We start from the raw sequence: 19,606 nt of genomic DNA on the forward strand, positions 1-19,606 counted from the left end.
CCATAATAAAGTCCCTCCATCTCTTCAATCCCTAATACGTTTTTTTTTTTTTTCTTTTGTACTTTAAAAGAAGCCAATAGAAGGTTTTCCTGGCCAATCATAAAGCTGTAATGCTGTTGCTGTCTATTCAGGGCCACCAAATTCTGCCATTACAAGGTGATCTTGTCCTTGCTATGAAAGGGACTACGACAGATGCTTTCCCCATTCTTCTTGGTTGAAGCTTTATATGGAGGATGGAACATTAACTTGTTTTCTTGGTGCTGCTGTATGTGTAAAATAGCTAATATCTATGTGCATACTTGATTAAATATGTTAATAACAAAGCTACTTATGAAATATTGTTATTATTTATTCATCCTTTCAACACAGAAAAATGAAACCAGTCTGCCATAATGAATTACAGTCTAGGAGAATGAACAGAGAAACAAAGAGGATACTCTAAAAGTGAAGGAGGCAAAGCCCTCACTCATGGCCAGAGCACTGAGACTGAAGCTACAAAGGGGAGGCAGGATCATGCTTCTCTTTCATTGTCTTAGGAAGGAAACAGATCAAGAAAAAAGGTGGGGGATCCAGGAAGGGACCCTTATAGCAAATGTAGAAGAACCTCTCTGATTCAAATTAGAGCTTTCCTCACTGCTGGAGAAAACCAGCCCCTTCCTGCTTCTAAAAGGATAGATAGGTTCTTGTGGGAAAGTGATGTACAGAGGACAAAGCCCAAAGATCAAGGATAAAGAATCTCCTAGTCTGAGGATACTGATGGTATGTGGTTCTTTTGGGGCACTTGAGAATCAAACTGACCAGCCTACTTCTCCTGAGATACTCATTCCTCTAGGCCACCATCTAATGACTAAGGGTTTCTGTAGAGGATGTGTGGATGTATGAAGGAGATAGTAATAAAAATGGAGTGTTCTTGTGATAAGAGCCGAAAGTCCACTGTAAATTAGTTTCCTCCCATCCCTTAGTGTTGAAGCAAAAAAGGATAAATTCCCCTATCTTGCTTTCCATCTAATTATAGCAAATTCGGTCTTTTCCAGGATTTTATGATGGGAATGGGAGGAAGGTGCATAGATAGCTATGCAGTCATGCTTTAGTCAAAAGTAAAATGTGATCTGCTTATTGAGATACAGAGAATTTCGGGTATTTTAAAGTATGCATATTTGCACACATTTGTCACACTAGTGACACATGAACTTTTACTTTACGTGGACAGAATAATACCTCCTAGCCAAGATTGAGGGAACACCCTATGGTACAATTATGTTTCCTGTTCCGTTTGGTGCTTATGTACCAAACGGTAGTGTCACCGCTGTGAAGAGGGTAGAGAGGGCCACAAGCATATCTCAAACATGGTTTTTGCTAAAGACTTCTAAAATATTCCCATATAATTTATCACTTAACATGAGGCTTGTTTATTAGTATATATCCATATCTCCCTAATGCTGGTTGAAATTTCAAGTACACTTCATCTGATAATTATCTACCTTGTCCATGACAAGTGAGTTGAATAGACATCATGACCATATCTAAACAAACTTCTAAGCATTAGATTCTAGAATCCCATTTTCACAAAATAGGTCAAATCTCCCTTTCTCTTCTTGAATCCAACTCCTCTGCCAAAGGAGCAGAAAAGATGCTTTTGGATTTGATGGGCTAATATTACAGGTCCAGAGAGTACCTCACTTTTATTTATTTATTTATTTATTTATTTATTTATTTATTTATTTATTGCTTAGGAATCTGTTTATCACTCTTTCTTAACTGCACATTGAAGGTTAGCACTGTGATTCGTTTATCACAGAGGTATGCTGTGAGGGATACAGCTGACACTCAGCTCTCGGGACCTCTTTTTTACTTTCCTCTCATCTTGAAATTTTCATTGGAAGAGATTTAGGACAAATTGAGTAATACATAAGGAAGACAGATAATGGTAAAATTTTCATCCGTGTTTCTAGAACCATCTGCTTTATATTGAGTTATCTTTACATCTCATTTAAATTAATCTAACTGATAAGTGAAATCACCAACCATACATATTTATGGAGTACGATGTGGTGTTTCATTCTGTACATGTAAATATTTCACAGCAGTTGAGTCAGGATACAAACATTTGTCTCCACAAACACTATATCTTTGGGACGATTTGCTGCTGATGGTGCTATTTGTTTTTCGTTCCTAGTTATTGGATCCAGAATTTTGGGTGTAGTAGGCACATCTTGTACCACTTCTTCTATTTTACCTTATTTACTTTGTTTTAGGTTCATTCGTTTTTTGATGCAGATCATGATGACTGTGTGCAAGAACCTAGCCTTGGTCATCTAGTAGTAATGGTTTCTCTCTCACCAGTCTCCATAGGGAGAAGAAGCATGTCACTCCCAGGGTGTATGAGAAATGAAGAAGTGGGTGGAAAAGAGACTGTGAATTTTAATGATAGATGTTGAAGGGGGAAACTATGTTTTTTTTTTCCTGATAGATGTATTAGAAACAAGATCTGAAATAGAATAGACTAGAACTTAATCACTTTTCTTTCAAAGCAATGAGATGCAATGCACAGGAAACAACACTAAATGGACTCTGCAAGGTATGTGTGTGTGTGTGTGTGTGTGTGTGTGTATACACTATAATTAAAGAAAAGGTTATGAATTTGAGAGAACCTTGAGGTGATAAGAGTTTAAGGGAGGAAGAATAAGTGAAAATGATATAAGCAAAATCTTATGTATGAAATTGAGAAAATAAATTTAATAAAAGCAAAATTTATGATGCAATGCTTACATCCGTAATGGGCATTTGTACTGTTTAAATGGTATAATAATAGTCTCCTAATAATATAGGATACAAATAGTTAAAACATTGAGGCTCTTTTAATTATGGAGGGAAGACAGCAAGATGATCCACAGCTGGATCTGTACTCTGGTCCAAAGCTGACCAAGTAGAAGCTTGTGCTCATAGGGTGTCCAAGATAATCATAATCCAGGAAAATCTGACCTATATGATCAGGAGAACAGTGCTCTTGAGGAAAGTAAATAAGCAAGGGGATCCATGTTGAGAGGTTAAAGCTTATCTGATTCCCATGCTCTGCTTCTTAAGACCTTCTTCTATAGCCTTCTTCATATGCAGTGTTTAACATTCTATAAAACTTACTTTTATATCCCCGCCCCTCCCCCTGATTCTGTAGTAACAATTCCTGTGCTTGGTTTGATGTGACTTTGTCTTGGTTATTTTTACCTGGTTTCCTATCTTCTACTTCATCCTCTTGAAAAACAATGAATTTCCTTCACAGTGGCTGTATTTAACTTACAGTGTAGCTGTTTCGTGGTGTGGTCAGTGCCTTAATAGCATCAGAGCCCACAAGCAAATGCATCCTTTCGAAGCTTATTTCAGAATCAAGCAGAGAGCAGGGTCTGATGGAAGCCATGTACTAGGGCCTAATCCTAAGCACTGTTTGAGGTTACAGTCCTTTGGAATCCTGGCCTTTCCCCCTCCCTGTGAAGTCCCTTCTACTCTTGCAGCCCGCTTCAGAGAGATCAAGGATAAGATCCTTGTATAGGAGACAAAAACTCTTGAAGCATGATCCTCATCGCTGGCTTTCTTAAGACCTCTAAACCAGGATTCTGTTTCAGGATAGCTGAAATATCTCAGAGATGCCAGACATCTCCTACAAGCTCAATGGTGAGAGATTTTGAAGTAGGGAGATATGGCAATGCATCTTCAATCATGTTTCTTGTGAAAGTGAATCATGCTTATACATCTAAACTCAGCCTTTCCAAGTACACATGTCGGCAGACATTGGTGATTAATACTCGACACGGAAGCCTGACACCTGGGAGTCTGATTAATGGTAGTGACATCATGACTTTTAAATGTGCCAGTAGAGCAGAGATTTGTGACAGATGCAAATATAATGTGTGGCTTTTCATGGTATTTGGACAGATGAAGAAAAAAATTGAAACGACCTTTCCCCCTTAGATTAATCATCAATTAATGTAAGGCAGTGCCTAAGGGCAGCACCTCATCTAGTGTGCTCAGGAAAGACTAGAGTTTTCTGGAGGAGATGTCTCAGCCATGCAATTCCCTCCTTTTCCCTTGTCTGTTCCTAGCATACAAATGTACCTAGTGGCTTGGTGGTCTCAAAGGCTATTTCAGACTTCACATCCTAGGAATAAGAGTGCTGTGTCTAAGAAAACTAGTTACAGACCTGGTAAACTTAGCTATCTTACTGTTTTTCTGCATTCTTGCTTGTTCCAGGAAGGAAAAGAGAAACAGTAAAACAAAACAAAAACAAAAACAAAAACAAAAANAAAAAACAAAATCAAAACAAACAAACAAACAAACAAACAAACAAAAAACGTTGACTTCTACCTGGCCAGATAAGGAATGATATCTCTGCCTGTTCTTCATGGGGCTTGAGAAGAACATCTTAGTAGACTGAGATTGTATTTCCAGTGAACATATGGTCTAAGGTCAAGAATTTCTCCTGACTCATATATGTGAAGTTATTATTCTTAATATAAATGTAAGCAGTGAATTGATTCAGCAGCAGCTGCATTTCTTTGTTTTATGTTAGTCCCCAATAGTCACATATATAAACCAATATTTATTTAAAACTGCATCGCAGTAGTTGAACATTTAAATGATCTACCTTAGATCTATGGTAGTCTGGCAACCTCTCAGTCCCACCCCAAGATACTTGTGTATTATTAATGATAAATATGCTTCCACGATCTCTCTCCAAACTTCTTTCTCTTGGCTCCAAATCCTCTATCCTCCTGGCTAATATGAATCTCCTTTTCATCCTTTTCTCCTTCCTCTAGTTGGTATATGTCCTGCCCTAGTCTCCATTCTCCCCAGCCATTGGGTGGGCAACATTTATTGACAAAGCAGGGAATAAATGGGAAGAACTGTTTATGGAAACTTGAGACAGGAGATTCTTGATATAAGCACAATAATGCTGTGTCTGGGTAAAGCAAAATATGAGGGCAGAGAAATCAGCATTGGAAAACACATATACATACATGAGCACACACAGGATCTCCTGTGAGCTGTGTAATATATATTCATCATAAGGGGAAGATGTAGGAATTCAGAGAACTGTAGGACACATTAAACACAGAAATTGGTTGAAGCACTACATTACCAAAAATGATTCACAAAGGAGTGAAGATCACCATTTATTGATTGCTGATACTGGATGAGTTATTTACATCAACAATTCTCAAAGGGTAACTGTAAATGTTTCTCAGTCATTCATGAGATATTTGGAAACCTAGGCATATATTTAAGCTACTCTGAGATTCAGAAAGGAGATGGGTAGAGCTCAATTTCATCCCATTATTTGTCTTATTTACTCTGTGTGCTTTATTGTTTTTTTGTTGCATTATTCTTTGCAAAATGTATATAAAAAATGAAATAGTTTGATTTGTGGCATCTAAAGTACCAGCTGATAGGTAATTCTTGTTTCCAAAGACAGAGTCGGAGCCAAGGATATATTTCTGACCCCATCATCTCTAAGATCTTGTTTAGCTGAACTGGTCTATAGTTTTTCTGTGACCGTTACTCTCAATGAATACTGGGTGTTGACCTTTCTCTGACCATACTGCCCTTTTTGGTCACTTCCTGCTCAATCTTCTGCCAGCTTCCAGAGGACTTGATGGTCCTCTTCTTTCAAATTGCAGGACACACATTATTTTAAGGGAGACATAATTGGCTTCTGGCTGCAGGTATAGTAATTGGCATTCACTCCAGCCTTTAGCCAGTTCTGGTGTTTGCAAAATTAGAAGCAGAGTTGCCTGACCTCTGGTTCCAGGGAACAACAAAAGACTTGGCAAAAAAGACCTTTTCTATGCAAACAACCTGCCTTGTAAGAAAGGAACCAGAAGCAAGGTTAGGAAGGACATGTGCTGCTTAAAATGCATCTTGGATTTTGCTACAGGGGGCAAAGTTTCTAGTCAGACCTTCTCTTCTAAACTTCTTGAATATTAGGGGACCCCAAGAGTACTTGCAAACACAAGAAATGCTAAATAGCAAAAAGAACCTTAAAGGTAGCTATATCTACCTTTTATTGTACTTTTTAAAGTTGAAACTGATGGTTAGAAAAACTATAGCACAAAGAAATAAAGCCATCAGAGCCCTAATGACAACCAGCTTCTTTTTTTTAGGTTGCATAAAATGTTGTAAGTTAAGTCACATATTTTTAAGACTAAAACTCTGAAAAATGCCTAGAGCAATTTTAATAAACTTCTGTCTTTCATCTCTTTCACAGGAATCAGTGCCAATTTTTTGTATAGCATCCCAACAAGGTAATGCAACTGGCCTTCTATAGCCACAGTATGACATCCATGTGGTCAATCAGTATTGGAACAAAAACATTCTAAGATAAATTGAAAATTATTAGCTATTTGGAAACTATTCTTTGTCACTGTTCTCTGAAAGAATACACATTACCAGCTATCTATCTAGACTTTCCATTTTGAATTAAGTAATACGAATAATCTAGAGATTATCAAGCAAATGGAAAGGGTATGTTGATATATAGGTTATCCTCGAATTTTACACCATTTCTTATGTGAAATGTGAACATTCAGGGACTTAGGCATTTTCAGACAGCTGGGAACTAGTTCTTCCATGATCATTGAGGGATGATTATATTGATTAAAAGTATTACTGGTTCACATCATTGTAATATATTTTGTTCTGAAGAGTAGCTTGCTAGTTAAGAGACCCATTTCCAGTGTTTCCCTTAAAAGTGAAATGCAGGAGTTTCTCAATAGCTACATTTCTAAGGTGCTACTTTCTGATTCATGATTGATCAATAAAAACTGACATCCAAAGGGTCTCTTTAATTTTCATATTTAGCTCCACTATATCTCACTTTCATTTTTCATACGAAAAATAAGAGACTAGAAGAAAAGGGTATTACTTAATCTTGGAGGATTAAGTCTGGCAAGCAAGGAAAGTTGCTCTCTTGTGAACATGCAGAAGCAAGTCTATGAGACAATGAACTGTGGCAAAATATCAACTTAGTGACAAGTACATCAAATTAAATAAAATAAATGTGAAACAGTTCAACGGATGGTCCTGTTGTTAGGAGAATTTATGTCAGAACCATAACGCATGGTGTAGAGTCATCCCCTTCTTCTGTTGTTATTGGGAAGTCACATTCAAAACATTAATCAGTTGTCTTTGCTTAACTATCGAAATACATCTAGCATGAAATCAGTTCTCAAGACCCTTTCCACTGACCCCATGTTCCAAGACTCTGTGATCTCTTTCTTTTACTGTTGTAATGCCTTCCGATAGCATAACATCCATTACTTCTTCTTATAGCCTAATTCATCTGAAAAGATTCAGAGGGTAGATATTTTACACTTTGGAAATCACACAGTCTTTGTCACTACTAAAATCTGCCATTTTAAATTTAAAAACAACCAAAAGTTATAGGGATAGTACTGTTTTGTCCCATAAGAATTAGCAATGGTACAGGCATTTTAATTTCATATTGTTTCTTTCTTATAAACTTACATTTTATACATTCTTGTGGGTTTTTTTCCAACCATATAAATATGTAGAAAATGCTCTTACAGGTCAATGAGGGACTTGGTGTCTATTCACAGATGAAGACCAAATCATGTATGCAGACTCTAGGCCACCCATTCCCCCAGGTTTCTACCCTCACCTGATACTTTGCTTCCTTGCTCAAATCATTGCCACACTGATCTTCGTTAATGAGACACAATGACCCAGCAGGCTTAGCTGTTTTTTCCTTGGTTTACTGAAAACATGTCTTCACCTATCTGCTTGATTATCCCTTACATTCAAATTTTTACCCCCAAATTCTTTTCTAATTAAGCTAGCTTAAAATTGTAATTCATCTTCTTGCATAGGCACAAACTCCTAATTATCCTTTCTCCTCTATACTTCATAGTGGTGTCTTACTAGTATTCTCTAAACTTACCTAGATTTTTATGTTTTAATTCTGTAAGCTGTAGCATTAGTGGGTTAGGCATGTGTTTGCTAATTTGCATTGGATTTCCTTATATAAATCAGACTATGAAACACATCGCAGACATTTCAGAGATGCCTGAATGGTTGCTTAATGAATTCTCATTGGCGTGAAGCATTGAGGAAGTTATAGATATAGATTTCAATGAAACTGTTTCAAGAATATATAAAGAAGTTTACTAATCTTCTGCATCAATTGACAACTGCTCTTAGAATTGAGGGGGTAAGAGAGTTTGAATTAAGCTTATTTGAAATGATGAACAAGTCGAAAGGGAAAAAGGTGGAAGACACAGTCCTCACAATTTGCACCTGACTGCATTTATAGGACTTAGACTGCACGTGGCACTTAAGCAATATCCATTCATTCAGATTAAGGGAGGTTTAATAGCATCCATTGGTTGGAGAACCACCTGCACTGCCATGATTTCACCTGCAAAGCACAGAGAAAGCTGTTCTATTGTCAGCGGGAGCATACTGGAGCCAGCTAGTCCCTTATCTTTTGCTTTGCAGGGCACTGACATGGTTCAGGGGGTCACCATTGACCTTGTGGTGACAGGTGCTCATGCTGCCATCAGGAAGGGCCTGGCAAACACACAGTCATTTCTCTCAGTTGATTTCACAAATGAAATGAATTTGATGTGGTCTATGCAGCCTCACCACATGCTCCCAAATTCACCTTATTTGTCATCGGACATGGAGAGAGAGAGCATGCTTTGCTCTACCATATGGGACTGTTGCCAGAGCCTGTTCAGGCTACGCTCTAAAGAGATTTTCTAAGCTCATATAGGGCTTGTGAATCCCATCATCATTAGCTTAATACTTGAACAAAATAGAAGAAGAACAGAAGCATACAATATTTCCTGTGAAATTTATAAGCTCTAGTGGGGGGAAGCATTAGGAGCAATAGACACAAACAGCAGACATTGACTTAAATATCCAACTCTGCCACATTCTTGCTTTGTGGCTTAAAATTGATATTTAATAAGAATGGCAATGATAATGAATGCTATTTACCAGGGCATTGCTTTATGCCAAATAAATAGGCAATAAATTATTTTTTTCTATCAACTTTCTGACCTGGGTAATACCATCCTGATTTTAAGTTAGAGGAAATATCCTTGAAGGATAAACAAGGAGGATGGCTCAGTTAGTAAGTACCAGAGTAGTGTGCCAGCTAGAATGTATATAACATCAGGGCCTTTGCTCTGCTTCTCTGTATTGACATCCAAGACATTCTTTGTCTCCATGCATTGTGCTTTCTACTTAACAATATTTATTGTCAGAATTTGAGTAATAATTTTGTTAATATAAAATATTAAGTTACTTTTGTCAACCATTAAATAATATTTCTGTCTATATTCATATAGATTATGAGAATATTTCATCACTGACCTTTTATAGAGGAAGTGAAGTTTATTGCATTCTATTGATCAAAGAGGATGTAAAATTTCTGTCACTCTCTCATGGAAGTGAAAATTTCAAAACAATTTAGTTATAATAAGACCATGCAAAAATAGCATTGCTCTCTGTGTATAAAATTAATCTTTGTTACCATGATTATAAACAGAGAAGATTGGGTTCAGGAAAACTTCCTACATTTTTTTCAGGCTCATCTTTATAAAGCAATTGATGTAGTAAGAAATTAATTTCCCCACTTCCTCTCACTTCCCAAGAAAGGATGGACATCTGTCAGTTTTCAATGGGTGATTCAGTCTTAATTACTTTTCAAACTATACTGGGAATCCTCAAATGACAAATTCAGGTTATATTTAGACACATACATTCTGCAAAGCCTATCTTTGCAAAACTCTCTCACACATACATACATGTGCATCCCCCCCTCACTCTTTCTCTCTCACTTTCTCTCACACTCTCTTCACTCTCTCTCATTCTCTCTGAGTCATTTTCAAAAGTTCCACTCAGAGTAGTTTAAAATTCTTTTTCCCAGTAAATGTATGTGAATGGAGTATGTGTGTATGCAATATGTGTGTGTGTGTGTGTAATGTGTTTATTTTTGGAGAGAGAGAGAGAGAGAGAGAGAGAGAGAGAGAGAGAGAGAGAGAGAGAGAGAGGAGAGAGAGAGCATTTTCACATGACAAATTGTAGTTATCTCTCTATTTTTTGTGAAATCTATTTTGACAAAAATAGATTGTTGTCAAATCTATTTTTCTGTCATATGGGTGCTAGCAATAGGACCTTGGTCAGAAAATATCTTGGTACACTGAGCTACCTAGCTGATCCAAAATCTGATACTGATAGGATTCAAAACCAGTCATTTTAATGGTAATTGTCGTCTCTCCTCCTTCTCTATAAAGCATGTTTCAATTTAATTGGTAGCAGGAAAGGAAGTTTTTCTATGCAGAGATGAATCAGGTTTTACTCTTCATGATTTATATGCCATCTGAAGCCTCAGTTGTCCTATCACTTAACCATAGTACAGACTTTTGAAACATTGTGTTCTAATATTATCCAATCATTTCCCAAGTACAGACTCCTGGGTTTATGAGTAGACAAAAAATTTTACCTTAGCAAAATCCTTCCAGAATTACACGAACCTCTAACACCCTATTGCTCTAAATGACCTTAGTTGTGACACTAAATTTTTCTGAAGATCAAAATATGCCTGCTCTTGTGTCCTGAGTCCTGCACTCTCTACGGCTATTACCAGTTGAACCTGTTTTGTGCATCTTTCTTCTACAGTGGCTGGCTAATAGAACATTTCCCTCTCAGAGAACAGAGAGCTAATTCAACTAATAAGGGTGGCATTTAAGCATGTGAAAGATCAGAGAGACACTGTCATTGATGGTGCCTGACCCTTTCTTTCTCCTCAGTGAGTAGTGCCTGTGTTGTGGTCTTAACCAAATCATCCTCAACAAGGAAAAGGAAAAAGCTTATGTTATGAATGCAATAGGTAATTACATTTGAAACTCACAAATTATAATTTTTTATTCAAGTCTTTACATAGGATGCCTCATTTTCATTTTGCTACTAGCACTTTAAAAAGGGAGATAAAATTATTATCTATATGTCAATAAGGACGATTGAGATTAAATTTGAAACAACTAGTAAGAAATAAGCCCGGGGTAGCTATGAAAAATGGATGTCTCAAGCAGGAAATTCTTTCTGTACTCGAAGAAGAATTGGTGCACAAGTTTTCCTCTTTGCCCGGCCTTCTCCTCTCTCCTGTATTATCCAGTCATAGCTGCCTATTTCTCAGCTACAGTTTATGCCACCACAGTAGCACATCGCGCTCCTTGCCATGATCTCACGCCATTCCTTCCAGCTCCTGTGTTCCTGCGGGACTTCAACCTAATCTCCCATAGAACACTTACACTCTGTATTTGGATGTGTTGCTAAAACATTCATGAGCAACGGGCTCGGGCTCCCAGAGAAAGGCAGCAATACACTTCAACTACTTTTCTATCCCCTTCACCGCACTTGATATTTAGCAAACGCTCTGTAAAACTTTAATTGAGTAAGAAAAATCATACTGAAATGGCTTTTTAAAAGACAAGACGAAGGCATAATGGATGAAATTGCCTGCTCCTTCCTTCTGCCAGGATGTGGGGATTAAAGAGGGCATAAGTCATGTGATCTTTAAAGACTACTAGTGATTATCAAGAGCCGTTTTAATGGAAAACGCTCTTTTCTTCCTGATGTGTGTGGTTGAACTTTCTTCCCCTTGCTCTGTCTTTATTGATGAGATTGTATTGCTTTTTACGAAGCAGTCAGTTTTGCTTCTGTTGCTGCCAGTTGGCAGCTGCAATCCTAACGCTGACCTCTCCAATCCTGTGCTTCTGCTCTGCGTTAGATCTCTGCAGATCAAGGTGTCTGGTGATTAGATCAGGAGGCTGGAATCAAGATTTTTCATTTTAGGTGTCTCATTTGCCTTTCCGTGTCACCTTGGACAGAACACGTTGTCCAGGTTTACACGCACAGGTTTTCGCTTAAAAAACATGCCTTGTGATAAATTCTCATCCAGACAGTGGAAAGCAATTTTCTTAAGTGCTTTCCTTAATTGGTTTTTAGCCACACGTGGTCCTCCAAGGCTATACTTACATATCCCATCATGCAATATTGCCTCCATAATTCTCTACCTCTCAGGATGGTACATGTCTCTGGTAATTTGTTTGTGGTTGCTGAGTTCATTCTCTGACGCCCGCTGTTTATTCCCAGTGCGCTATCCTTTTTAGGCGAACAATGATACATTGCTTGTTGGGAATTTTGGTTGGCCTTTTAAAAGTAATAGTACTAGGGTTGTAAATGCTCACTTATCTAAAATCGACTCGGTGTCTGAAATTGTGCCCAGTAGGATGTGTTCCATTGGACTGAAAAATAATATTTTATAGCTCATGAAGAAGAGTAGGACTTATAGGTTAGTAGGTTTGGGGAAAGGGCTCTAGTTAGGAGACTGTCTCTCTTTCATTATTTGCTATTAGAGGGAAATAAGAAGAATTATCTGTGGGAGCCAAGAAGAGACAGGAGGAAAAAAATATGTGTCTTTACACACACACACACACACACACACACACACACATTTGTATGTGACTTTATAGATCATTTCCAGATATATTTATATACAGACAGACAGGCTGAGGAGATTGATTAACTTGTCTATAAAATCAATAAATTACCTCATAAAGGAGTAAATAATCCTTTCATATTTGAAACAGAATATCTATCATATAGAAATGTATATAATTAGGAATAATCTGTTAAACATTTATTCACTTTCAAAAACATTTACTAAAAGACAAAATATTCCCTCAATATCCCCCTAAACATTCAGGGGAGGGCTTGGTTCAGTGTTGTGTTGTTATAGTTTAGTCTTCTTAAAAAGGCAAGGGGGATCCAAACAAGATTTATGGTAATGGCAAATATTTATATTTTTCTATCCTCTGATATCTTTGAATGACCTTTAAGTGGCACTTATTCTGAAAACGTTAAATAGTTTTGCTCAGTTCACTAGTTTCTCTTCTTTGGGTCAATTAGAACATCCCAGAGTGCATTTTGTTTCCACTCCATCCTGAAACCTCGAGAAAACCAGCTGGCACCCTTCTGGCTGATTAGTTTGGTCTATCCCCTTGGGATCACCTTGACTGACTCTGTTGATGTCCTCATTTCAAAGAGATGATATTGGAAAGAGCTCATTGGCATCTGTCAAATACTTGACCTCAGGTGCTGATTGATGGGTCTATTCTTCTGACTAATGGAGTTATTTATTCCTGATATGTATTTAGTCCTGTTTTCACCTTGATGGATGGGATTGTATATTTATTTGAAACTAAAGAAATCTCTTGACTTTTGCTGATCGAGGGGGTAGATATTATATCTTGCATGTCTCAAAAGAAAAAAAAAAGCACAAATTCAATAGCCAAGCAAAGGAATGATTATTGGATTAAAGTGGTAAAATATCATTTTTTAACCTAAAAGAAATTTATTAAGTATATAAAAGCATTTTCTGAAATTGAAATGCCTTATAATTTGATAACATTTTCCTCTAAAGAAATAGCTAAAGGAATTTGCAATGAGTTTTAAAGAGATACTCAAATGTAACATGCTCTCTGATATTAATATTCAGTTACAGATTACAAAAATGATTCTATCTCTGTATAGTTCTCCTCAGAGGAAGGGGATATCTGCTTTAATTTTTGGAAAAGGTAAACCATCTAGTTGTTTGAAATGTGCATTGTCACTTTGCATATGAGTTTATGGTGTTGAAGGGAAATTAACCTTCTCCCTACTTCAAGTAAAAAGTCCTGTAACAAATTTATAAGAAAGTATAGTTAATTCTAGAAACATATGGATACTAAAATTGTATCTATTTTCAGGTCCCAAATATTTGTTCTAACAGCAGATTAGGGCTTGAAGAAAGTATGGACTTTGAACTGGACTGGAAGATTGTAATTTGAGGAACAACTATGAAGATAAGAAACATGTTTAGAAGCAAGTTTTCGAATATTTCTGTACTAGTCCAAGAGATTCAACTCTTATTTGATAGCTAATGGAAAGTCAATTGGCTTGCTTTAAAATAATATCAGAACTATAGTTAAGAAAATGTAATTGAGAGTCTAATAAAAAAAGAGAGAGAACTTGTAAAGATAACAGCTGATAGGTTAGCAAAATAACCTAAATGGTAGTTTTTGAAGCCTGAAATTAGGTGATGGGTATATCAGTTAAGTTAGTGAGGGACTATGGGTGTCTATAATCTTGTCAGTCCATTGCCTGGAGGAAAGTAGACCCAGAAGACAAGGAATACTAAGGCTCAGAGCCAAATGCCAAGTGCCCAGTAGAAGATATCTTTGGTCAGTGTTTACTTGCACCATACCCAGGGTTGATGCACACATGGGCAGCAGCCAAGAGCTGGCAGCTGCATGCTCCTCCTTGGGGTAAAAACACAGATCTTCCAGGTTTTGCTTCGAGAGGGCATGTGACAAAGCTTATCTCCAAGTTCCTGTAAACACTGTGTAAAATCAGAGATATGCCAGGATAATTTTCCAAAGTGCTTTCTTTGAACATATTTTTATTCAAAGTTTTTTTTTCACATATGTTTTAAAGAACTTCATAGGAATAGATATAGATTTCAAGAATGCAAGAAAAGTGAGAAATCACCTACTTAAAACTTTGAACCAAGATCTAGAAAAGTGTGTACTTTTAATCCTTCGGGGACAGAGATAGGCCAAGGCTCCTGAATTTAAGTCTTGTGCACACATATATTTGGCTTAAAAATTCACAATTGTAGGATCATCCAGAGCTTATAATATGTGAAATTATCATCAAATAATGAATCATTATATACAAGTATATGTCAATATATATGTACATATATAAGTACATATATATAAGACTATATAATTATACACAACATATAATTTACACACACACACACACACACACACACACACATATATATATATAATCTTAAATTGGTTTTCTTTCTAATCAAAATGGTTTCATCCACCTGTTTGGAGAATCACATATATCAACAAGTTGTAGACACACATTAAAACCTCTATTAGGAAAAAGGCAGTTAGTAGAATAGCTTGCACATTTATTTGAATGATTCTGAAGAAGCTGTTGCAAGTGCATTAAAAGTTGAAATTGTTTTGTATCCTAGGTATGAGGTATTGGGAAACATAGAACACACAGAGCACATACACAATGTTGAGGACTAGGGAGCAGGTTCAGGAGGAATGTGACTTGCTTCCTAGTCTGACATGCTAATAAAAGTGGAAGCAAAGGATTGACTTCCTCAAGGTGTCCTGTAGCCTCCACAATGGCACATGCACAACACTTACACATACACACACATGCTCATGCACACTCACAAACACACGCACATCAATCCTCATTTACTGCATCATTTCATGGGAAGTTTGGAAGTTTCATTATGTACTTTGTTTTAGTTGTTCATGCCAGAAGTTAATACAAATAATGAAGAATTAAAATCCAGAGCAAGATCCTACCATCACAGTCTAGGTAAACAAAACCCACAAAGAAGTGAAGAGCAAACGTTCCCATACTCGTGAAGGGCAGAGCTTCCCTTTAACAGCCCCTTTATGTGGTCATAACCACACCAGAGTGCTCTGAGGTTTCAAGGGCAACACACTCCATGTAAACTACCATGGGAGTCTGTAGCAGAATGAACATGACCTAGAGTTGTTAAGAGGAAAATCAGGCATGCCTTTGTAACTGAAGCCTTGAAATAGCATGACTGCTGGAGCTTTTGCATTTCACTGGTAGAAAAAGAGGGCTCTTTCCAATCCAGATGTTGGATGGGGCTATTGTGCTTCTCAGAAATGGAAATTCCTATTGACATGGCTCACAGTACAGGGAAGCAGCCTCACCATGGAAAGAGGTTGGAAAAGCAGATATTTGGCATATTTCTTCCAGCCAAGGTCTGCGTGGCTATAGGCATGTTTTCCCATATCTTTTGGCCTTGATGGTCTCCATTCGGACATTAGGTTGAATAAAATTTTTTAAATGAGTTTGAGAACAAACACACATCCTCTTTCTTCAAATCTATGAATCTGGTGCTCAGTGATAAAGTAAATTCCTGGTGAGGAATCTGCATTCTACACATTCCATACAATACGTATATACTGTTCTGTCCATTGCAGCTTTCTCTCTCTCTCTCTCTCTCTCTCTCTCTCTCTCTCTCTCTCTCTCTCTCTCTCTCTCTCTCCTAAACAGAGGTCCCTGCCTCTGTATTCAAATAATTTCTTTCACACAGAAAAGGCATTTCTTTTTCCAGCTTACTCTGTAGCAAGGTCATCAGCCTTTGGAGTAAAATGTCCCCTGGTCTCTCACTACAGTTTTGGATTAATTAATTACCAAAGTGCACTAATCTCTACCTATTTGTAAATTGTTGCTTTAATTTTACCCTATAATAGAATCAACTCTTATTATAATTGAAGTGTTTTCATGTTATTCATTATTATTGTTGATTCTTTGAATTACTGTATTTAGTTTTATTAAGTCATGCTCTCCTGACGTTCAGTGTTTACCTCATGTCACTGTTGCATGGCTTTCCTGGGGAGATGTGATGAGTCATCTATTGACACCGTGAGAGCACTGAGGGTAGTCCACAGAAACAATTCCATCCAAATATAGCTTTAAAAAAACAACAGATTTTAGGGGTTACTTACGTAAGTGAGGGGTTACATAAGTATGGCAGACGCTGCCTGAAAACTGCACCCTTGGATCTCAGTGTTGTAACTAGGCTTAACCAGAGCCACTTAACCCTTAACCAGTGTTGTCCCCTTAACCCAGAGCTTCATTGTTGCTTCTAAAACTAGGAGAGGAACTTTGTAAATCATGTGACATTCTCAGTTTCCTGAACCATGTAGGTTTTATGATCTTCCTGATACTTGATGAATCTTCTTCCTCCCTCCAGTTAAGAATGTTAAAATTTCAGGAAAATACCTATATAGCATTAATGTTTTTCATTTTACTTTAATATTTATGTTTTCTCCTTCTCACCTGTCAAAATGCTGTATGAAATAGATCATACATTGAATTATTATTTAAATAGGTAGATTATTTTCTACAGTTTAAGAGAGTGGCTTTAATCATTTATGATTCAACTCCTCTCTCTTCCTCCCTTCTCTCCTCTCCTCTCCTCTCCTCTCCTCTCCTCTCCTCTCCTATCCTATCCTCTCCTCTTTTCTTCTCTCTCTCTCTCTCTCTCTCTCTCTCTCTCTCTCTCTCTCTCCTTCCTCTTTCTCTGAGTCTCTGTAGCCTGGTCTGGTCTGGATTCTCTATGTAAAAAAGCACTCTATAACTTCTGTCCTCCTGACTATTCTTTCTTGTTGCCCAGGTAACAGAGATGCCTGCCTCTATCATATTTATGAAGTTCGGGGGGGGGGGTGAAACCCAAGGCTTCATGCATGTTAAGAAAGCATTCTACTAAACAAACTCTCTCCCCATAGTCCATAAATAAATTTTAAGGAACATCTGTTTCTATCACTGACCAGAAGAGTGAAAATATAATCTTAATCAGTGATTGAGGGTAGTTCAAGGGAAATCTAAGAAATATTATTTTTTGTTAAAGTTTTCAAATTTTTCCAAAATTGATGTCAGGTCTTACTGCTATGTTTTGTTCTTCTGACCTTTAAATCTTAGTTATTCTTAATTGGATGATAGTGATTTGCCAAGAAAATACATTATGAGTCTATAATCCAAAAATTTCTAAAGTGAATAATATAACAAAGGCCATGTGAAAAATTACATTTGAAAGATAAAGTGCTTGTAGATGAATTGGTCAGAGACAAATTGAATCATAAAAAATAGGGGAAAATAAATATCGAAAAATACAATAATTCATTCACTCACTGAAAAGGGTAACAAGATAAGAGTATTTAACTGCAGATGAAATAAAATAAAATACCTTTACCCAACACAAGGGGGCACAGTTTGATTTCCTTCCTTTCTTTCTTTCTTTCTTTCTTTCTTTCTTTCTTTCTTTCTTTCTTTCTTTCTTTCTTTCTTTCTTTTTTGTTTTTTAAAAAATGGATGTTTTCTTTATTTACATTTCAAATGTTATCCCCCTTTCCATTTTCCTCCCCTGAAACCCTCTTATCACATCCACCTCCCCCTGCTTCTATAAGGTTGTTCCCCCACCCACTCACCCACCCATCCACTCCTGCCTCCCTGCTCTGGCATTCCCCTACACTGGGCCCTGGACCCATCATAGGACCAAAGGCCTGTCCTTGCATTGATGTCTGACAAGGCCATCCTCTGTTACAAATGCAGCTGGAGCCATGAGTCCCTCCATGTATACTCTTTGGTTGGTGGTTTAGTTCCTGGGAGTTCTGGTGGGTCTGGTTGTTTAATATTGTTATTCTTCCTATGGGGTTGCAAGTCCCTTCAGTCCTTTCTCTAACTCCTCCATTGGGGATCCTGTGCCCAGTCCAATGGTTGGCTGTGAGCATCTGCCTCTGTACTTGGCAGGCTCTAGCAGAGCCTCTCAGGAGATAGGTATATCAGACTCCTGTCAGCAAGTACTTGCTGGCATCCCCAATAGTGTCTGGGTTTGGTGACTTGTATATCAGATAGGTCCCCAGGTGGGGCAGTCTCTGGATGGCCTTTCCTTCAGTCTCTACTCCACACTTTGTCTCTGTATTTCCTCCCGTGGGTATGGGTTCCCCCTTCTAAGAAGAAAATATCTAATAAAAAATGTTTTTGGAAAAAAAATAAAAGGACTAGAGCATCCATCTTCCTTCTTCTTGAGTTTCATGTGGCCTGTGAATTGTCTTTTGGATATTCTGACCTTTAAGAATCACAAGCTTTAATAGACAGACAAGAATTCACATGGCTTTCTACCTACCTGCCTCAACCCCTTGCTAATACAGTCTGCACCATCAGAATTCTCAGTCTGCCTTCATGAAAAGTGCATGGGATTCTGATTTTTAGCAGGGGATTCTAGACATACTATGATTTCTGTACATCAGAATAAAGCCAAGATTTTCTGAACCTAGATTTCAGTTTGTCTAAAGAATACCTGACTTTCTCAGCTAAGTACACAAACAAAATATACTTTATAGTCATAGTCTTTGTTTTATGAGTGCTAGTGTAACAAAGGTACAGGGAGAACTAATCTACCACAATGTGTATTGAATATACCAAGGACATTTGGCTAAAGCAACATATGTAAAGACACAGTATTTCTCTCTCTCTCTCTCTCTCTCTCTCTCTCTCTCTCTCTCTCTCTCTCACTTGCTCGCTCGCTCCCTCCCTCACCCCCCCATATTGGGTGCCAACTTTGTGGTAATTTCTTACCTAAATAACTCCCTATGAAAAACACACAACATAGTTGTTATATTTATAAGCTATATCCTATATTGGGCAGATCTATCATTATACTAATTTATTCCCAGCTGTGAGACCCCTTGTTACTTGTGGCTTTTCTAAGCCATGTCGTTTTGTTTCATCTTTCTTCCACCTCTTCTTCCTTCATTCTTATCTCTCTATGTCACTTATTATGACCTATAAATTCCTGTGCCTTCAATTCTAGTGTTTCCACTAGGCGAGGTTGTTGAGTCTTAAATTTCTCATTCTGTTGTTTATGTTGCTCTAAAAATTCCTGTATCTTCTGTTCTAGGTCCATAAT

General features: G+C 37.4%; 1 protein-coding gene and 1 pseudogene across 2 annotated transcripts in view; one reads left to right on the forward strand and one right to left on the reverse strand.

Annotated features, from left to right (window-relative positions):
• The window catches only part of LOC110329415, a 96,934-nt pseudogene extending 93,576 nt beyond the window's left edge, over positions 1-3,358 (reverse strand).
• The window catches only part of Lsamp (limbic system associated membrane protein), a 2,126,592-nt gene that overhangs the window by 460,309 nt on the left and 1,646,677 nt on the right, over positions 1-19,606 (forward strand). The gene's annotated exons all lie outside the window — the stretch shown is intronic.

The sequence above is a fragment of the Mus pahari genome, chromosome 12, assembly GCF_900095145.1.
Source record: "Mus pahari chromosome 12, PAHARI_EIJ_v1.1, whole genome shotgun sequence".
In the NCBI taxonomy this organism is placed as follows: Eukaryota; Metazoa; Chordata; class Mammalia; order Rodentia; family Muridae; genus Mus; species Mus pahari.